Genomic DNA, 6,581 nt, shown 5'->3' with positions numbered 1-6,581 from the left:
AAAAAAAAAAAAAAAGAGTCTATTCCACCTCAGTCCTACAAAGTTTAACTTACTTCAAATTGTCTATGCAAAAGAAAAATCATTAAATATGATAACTTCTATGGTGGCAGGCATTAGCCCCACATAAAGGGAAGAAATAGGACAGTTATTTGGACTACAAAGACTTGATGCCTTTTTACAATGAATTGTCCTGTGCTGGCAGGATGTCTTAGTGGGTAAAGGTACTTCCTGCCAAGCCCCAAAACCTGAGTTTGAGCTCCAGTACTCACATGATGAAAGGAAAGAACTGACTCCTGAAAGTTGTCCTCTGACCTCCATACACATTCCCTGGCACCCATGCACCCAGAGAGAGAGAGAGAGAGAGAGAGAGAGAGAGAGAGAGAAACACACACACAGAGTGAATAAAATATAAAGTTAAAAAATGAACTGTTCAACTGTCCAAATAGTTGACAGTATTTTCTTTATATATATAAAATATGCATCTATATCACTTAGAACCTGTTTGTTGTCTTGGTGTAATTGTTAGTGCCCTTTTAACTCTTAAAAATTTTGTGGTTTAATATATTATGTGCTTCTCTCAAGTAATCATGTTTATATAGGCAAAGAGTAGCAATTACCTGATACATGGTGAACTTTTCTTCTGTAGTAAAATTGAGGACTCATTAGGGTTACTGGATACTCTGTCTTCTGGGTGTAGTGCTGCAAGAGGATTTGTTTTTAAGTGATGGTTTGATGGGATGAGAAGTTCTATTAATTAGCCAGCTGAAATTGTAGTACTTTTTTTCCCCCTCGAGTATCCCTTTCTTTTTCTCTCCCTTCCTCCCTCCTCTCTCTCTCTCTTTCTCTCTTTCTTCATGGTCTTTTTTTCCCTTTGGGTCCTGGGGATCTAACCCAGGGCCCTGTGCATGGTAGGCAAGTGGAGTGCCCAGTGGATGGATCCCCAAGAATCACCACGGAGTCCAGAGAGCATGCAAGAACAGAATCTTTATTCGGGCTTAAGCTCAGGCTCCCAGAGCAATCAGCAAGGAAGAACTATGGCATTCACCCATCAAGCTGAACTGAGAGCCCCGATTGCAGGGGGAGGAATCCTTTTATAGGTTTTAGACAAAGAGAGGAGGAGAATAATAGAGTCATATCTCGATTGGTCCAAGGAGCCTGCACGTGCCAACATACTTTTGAATTGATTGGTTACAAGGGATATAGTCCTGGAGGTTTCTCATTGGTGGGTGCTACTCTCAGGGCTGTGGAATGTGCTGTTATCTGTGGGGCCAGAAGTCTCTGTTCCTACCTTATAAGGCTGCTATATGCCTGGGCTTGCTTGATCTATAGCCTCCTGGGGTGGGGGTGGTAGGTGAGATTACAACATGCCTGGGCATGTCCAGACTTGCCTGAAACAGCTAGTCAGAATGGGGTCAATACAGCCAAGCAATCAAGCAGTTTACAGAAGCTAAAAAGAGTAGTTAGTCCTAAAGAGGGGCAGGGGTCTCAGGAGTCCAGGGCAGGGGGCCAGGGAGGAGGGTATCACACAAGCACTCTGCCACTGAGCTACATTCCCAGCCCCATATATCCATATTTTCTTTCAGATTCTCAAAGGTTCAATGACATCCTAAAAAAAAAAAAAACCTGCTAGTTCCTGGCCCCTGTTGTTTTGTTACACTCTCTTATCAGAGCTGTAGTAGACAGGAAAAGTGCTACTTCTGTTGATTTAAAACTCCTTTGACAAAATTATTTAATTGAATCATATGGAATATTTATAAAATTTCCTTTAAGGTGAGGTGCTTGAGAGGAGGGAGAGCCTATTTACAAAACAGTAAAATGGGAGCTCTAAACACTGAGTTTCTGAAACTCGTTTTTAAACCAGGAGATGACAAATCTTGCAGTTTTTGACCTGTGGAAATGACCATGCCCTGTGCTTTCAAGGAATGATTTCAGGAATAAATTTCTTTCAATCGTGTTGGGACCTCACATTATGAAATCACTGTGTAGAGGACTTTTCAAAGAATATGCATCTCTCTCTATTTTAGGAGAATTTAGGACATTTAAGAAACACATTTGATGCACAGCAGGATCCAGCAGTCCATGCCATCTTTGGGAAGGGTGAGCTGTGAGCAGAGGACAGCAATAGGCTCTCTCCCCTTGTGAAGAGACCCAGAGGAACACACAGACTTCAGCAACTGGGTTTGCTGTGACTTTTTCTTATTCATACTCTTTCCTTCCTGTTTGTAATGTATTTCTTTTCTATGGTTCCCAATACTTTTGCCCAAGTGGGAAAAGGGTAAGAAGATTTTTTAAAAATGACTAACAGATACTGTTACGGAAAAATCAGAGACCAACAGCCAAAGTCAGGTGAGAAGAAGTTTAATTTGAAGCTAGAGGGACTGACCCTAGGAATAAAAGGAGTTAGACTCCTTGTTCAAGTTTTGGAGGGTTTTCATACTTGTGAGGAATGCAAGCAAAAGGTACACAGCATATACATGGTAATTAAGTAAGAGAACATAGGGCTGCAAAGGGAATAGAAATGCAAAGGCTACAGGAATGCAAAAGCCTTAGGCAACAAAGATTTCTATACAGGAATGTGATAGCTTTGGAAAACAAAGACTTCTATCCTGGATAATCACAGGGGCAGAGGAATATTCCTGTTCACTTCTCCATTCCAGAGTTCTTAATCACCATCACATTGCAAAAGCTTTTAGCATCTGATATGCGCTTCTATTTCTATAGTAATATGACCTGCCACAAAGGACAGAGCTTCCTAGCGTAGTCTAAATATATACTTCAATCCAAATCTGACAGCAGTTTCTGCTGTATTTAAAGGCAGCACAGTGACCAGTTGAAGGAAGTTTTTGCTTTAGTCTCTGTTGTTTCTTTAAAGAGAGTTGCCGTGAGTCTTTGAAATGGTAACTAGTGGGAGAAAAAACAATAATTGCTCAATTTTAAATAATTGCCTAACTAGGGAGCAGAGTCCTAGGAGAGGGCTGCCAGAAATAGTTTATGCTTTTTTTAAAGCTTCCAGTATTTTAATTTTATGCAGAGAAAAATGGAATCTATGTAATTAAAGATTGTAAAAAGTATGCATAGTATTAAAAAATCTAAGTGGCTAAATGGGTAAATAATTCATTCAAATAATAAAACAAATCAAATGTAATGATAACTTATTCACAGACAATTAGAATTATATACTTCAACTTGCCTCTTGCTCTCCCAGGGGCCTCAGAGCAGGCTGGGTCAGAGAAAACACATTAAACTTCTCTGTTTCTCTTATGGGACTAAACTACTCCTTCTGCAGTGAAGTCTGAAGGACCACCTCCTCCCTTCTGGCTTCCTTCTTCCTTGGCTACTCTCTCTCCGACCTAGTTGTCTTATATTTGTTTCCATTTACTTTTAATCAGAGTTTTCTAACTTAATTCTTTATTGCGTTGCGTTTCTTTTGTTTCACCAACTGTGTGATTGGACCTACTCTAATACAAGAACTGATATATATATATTGTTAGGGTTCCAAACAGCAGCAGTTTCCCCCCTCCACAAGAGGGACCTCACCTTGCCCTTTGAAGTCAAGGGAAACAAACTCTGCTGAGAAGCAGCCTGCCTTTCCTCTGACCTCCAAAGATAGGATAAGCAGATTCTACCTGATAACCAGAGATTTTAGAAGCTGTTTTTCTCTTATCTTAAGAGGGAAAAAGTAAACACTTCCAGACCCTAATCCTACCTGCTTTTCCTGCTTCCCCCTCCCTGATTTTTCCTCCAAACACTCCCCCCTTCTACACCCTAAAGCCCCCATATATAAGTCCCAGCTCACAACCTGTGGGCTGACATCTTTCCCTTCCCTGAGGGAAATGTGTCCCATGGGAAATAAAGCTGTATCCCGCTGAGAATTCCATCTGTGCCTCGCTGCCTCCTCCATCTGCACGCTCGCCCTCTCCATCCCAATTTTTAACCTATCATATATGTCATAGTGCAGTAGGTAGTGTCTTAAGGATGCAGCGAGTAAGATGAAGATTTGGGAATCACAGTCTGTTGATGGGGTTAGGAAAGATTTAATGAGCAAGTAGACATGAACCATGAAGGATGGATAAGGATTGCCTTTGATCTAGCTTGTGTTTTGAAGATGATTGCCTCTGCTTCACTTCAAGGGTAAAGACATTTACAAAGCAAATCGTTCTATCTTCCCCTAAGTTGTCATTTGCTCATACCTGAAAATCTTGCCTCAAACTTTGTTACCGGGTTGGTGGGTGATGGTAGATAAGACATTAGAGATAGTAGAAACGTATTCAAACCCAAGTGGGCCCGTGACACCTCCTTAGAGTTACTTAACAAAATGTTTAAAAGAAGAACTTTGAGGGATTGCCTTGTATGGTTACAAATGAATACCTGTATCCATATGTACCAATTAATTTCCTCTTTAAATGTTTTCATACTGTTGGGTCCATGTGGCCTATGTTTTAGAAGGATTCTTTTCTTCTGAAGTAGTCATTAACTATTTTATTTCCTATAGGAGTGCCAAGTACACATTACTTTTTATTTCTTTTTGTGTGTTCCAAAGCCTTTTAACTTTCCTTCATCTCTTCACAAATACCTAATAAGTAATTCTGATTTACAGAGTCATTCAAAGCATGTCTGTGGACCAGCACTCCAAAGCTTATTAGCATTACTTGGGAGCTTATTAGAAAAGTGAATTCTTGGCCCTCCCTTGGAGTGGTAAATCAGAATCCCTGGTGCATGCCACCTTAGCATACGCAGTAGTTTTGCTCTCCAAGGTGACTACTTTTAATACTTTTTTATTTTTCTTTTAGGTATATGAATGTTTTGCCTGTGTGTATGTAAGTGCACCCATGCATGCAATGCCCACAGAGGCTAGAGGAGGGCATCAGATTCCCTGGAACGGACTTAAGGTCAGTTGTTAGCTGCCATGTGGGTACTGGGAACTGAACCTGGGTCCTCAGCAAGAGCAGCCAATGCTCCTAATTGCTGAGTCATCTCTCCAGCCCCATCCAGATGACTCTTATATATGCCAAAGTTTGATAAACATCAATTAATATTTTACTGATTGCATTTCACTTGACACACCCTAGCCATTAAAAAAAGACACCAGTTTGTAAAAGCTGTCTGATCCATTCCCATAGAGAGTATGTATCTCCAATAGCCAGCCATCAAACTGCTGTTTGAAACTGTTTAGAAATGGAAGCTTACCCCTTCATAAGTCAACCTGTTGTATTTGGAACAATTCTAATTTTTTGAAATATGTTTTCCTGTGCATTTAACTCAGACTAGCTCCATTGCTCTTTTACTAATTGCTCCCAATTCTCCTCAGGGGTGTAAAGTAAATCTGCTTTCCTATAGAAAGTCCAGACACTAAAATAGTTAAGATCAGTGTCCTTAGAATTTTTCTTCTTGAGAAAACAGAGTCTTAGTTCCCTTACTTTCTTCACCTGAAAATACCTTTTGGATCCACAACGCTTAGAATGTATTTATTTATCAATATTTTGCTTAAAATGTCACCTCCACAGTCAAATATGAAGTACTCGTGGAAGGTCCATGGAGGTTATTATGGGGCTGCTCAACCCTGTAGAAAACAGCCAAACACTCCTAAACTTTAGAAAGCTCAGTCCCAAGCATGTTTTGTCACTGTAGATTTTGTCAGAATACTTAATTTTTTCTACACTTAAGATTGGGGCCTGAGGAAATGGTGATGTGTAGGGAGTCAATAGCACTTTTGAAAAAAAAAGTTGGAATGGAACTATCAGACCAAAACAAAACAACAAAACAAAACAAAACAAAGGAAGCAGTACAAAGTGCTTCTATTGTTACTTGATTCCCTCTCTTGACAGGTAAGTCCTTAGCCAGGACATTTCACAAGACCCTGGGAAGGGCTCCAAGGCAGTGTTTCTTACCTAAGGTGCTAGAGTTCCCCACAGGAAGTCAGTTGTAATTTTCAGGTGTAGTGTTTATCAGTGTGCAAGGTTAGAGTGAGTACAAACAGTCCAAATCTGGGTCAAGCAGGTCTGTGAGGACAGTTTGCTAGTGAAAAAGGAGTGGTGAGCCTGGATCCCAGAGACCAGCCATTGTCCCACAGACGTGCTGTGTGGCCATGAAGCGCAGGGGAGAAAACAGAATGTTGACCAAAAAAATCCATTCTAAGAGCCGTTGATTCAAAAGGCGTTTTCAGTGGAGAAAGTAAAGGGACTAAGAATGTCCTTTCTCAAGTAGAGGAAGCTTCTGTAATCGCCTATAAAAGTCTTGAGCTTTGCCTTGACTGGAGTATTTCTATTCAATCATTGTGAGTAGAAGAGCATCTTGCACTGTAAAAAGAGACAGGATAATTGTAGAGATAATTGCAGCAGATGAAGGAACAGGTAAAGCTCAGGAATGCAAAATTTTGTCAGTGTCAAGTGACAAAATTCAACCAGGGGCTCAGCTATTTAAAGTGTTTGCTGTTCAGTGGATATGGTGGTGCACACCTTTAATCCCAGCACTCAGAAGGCAGAGGCAGGTGGATCTCTTTGGCCAGCCTGATCTACATGGACAGTTCCAGGTCAGCTGGAGCTACAAGAGATTCTGTCTCAAAAAGACCAAAAAAAAAAAAA

This window comes from Nannospalax galili, unplaced genomic scaffold, assembly GCF_000622305.1.
Source record: "Nannospalax galili isolate Female #2095 unplaced genomic scaffold, S.galili_v1.0 scaffold216, whole genome shotgun sequence".
NCBI classification, from domain to species: Eukaryota; Metazoa; Chordata; class Mammalia; order Rodentia; family Spalacidae; genus Nannospalax; species Nannospalax galili.
This window is presented reverse-complemented; position numbering follows the sequence as displayed.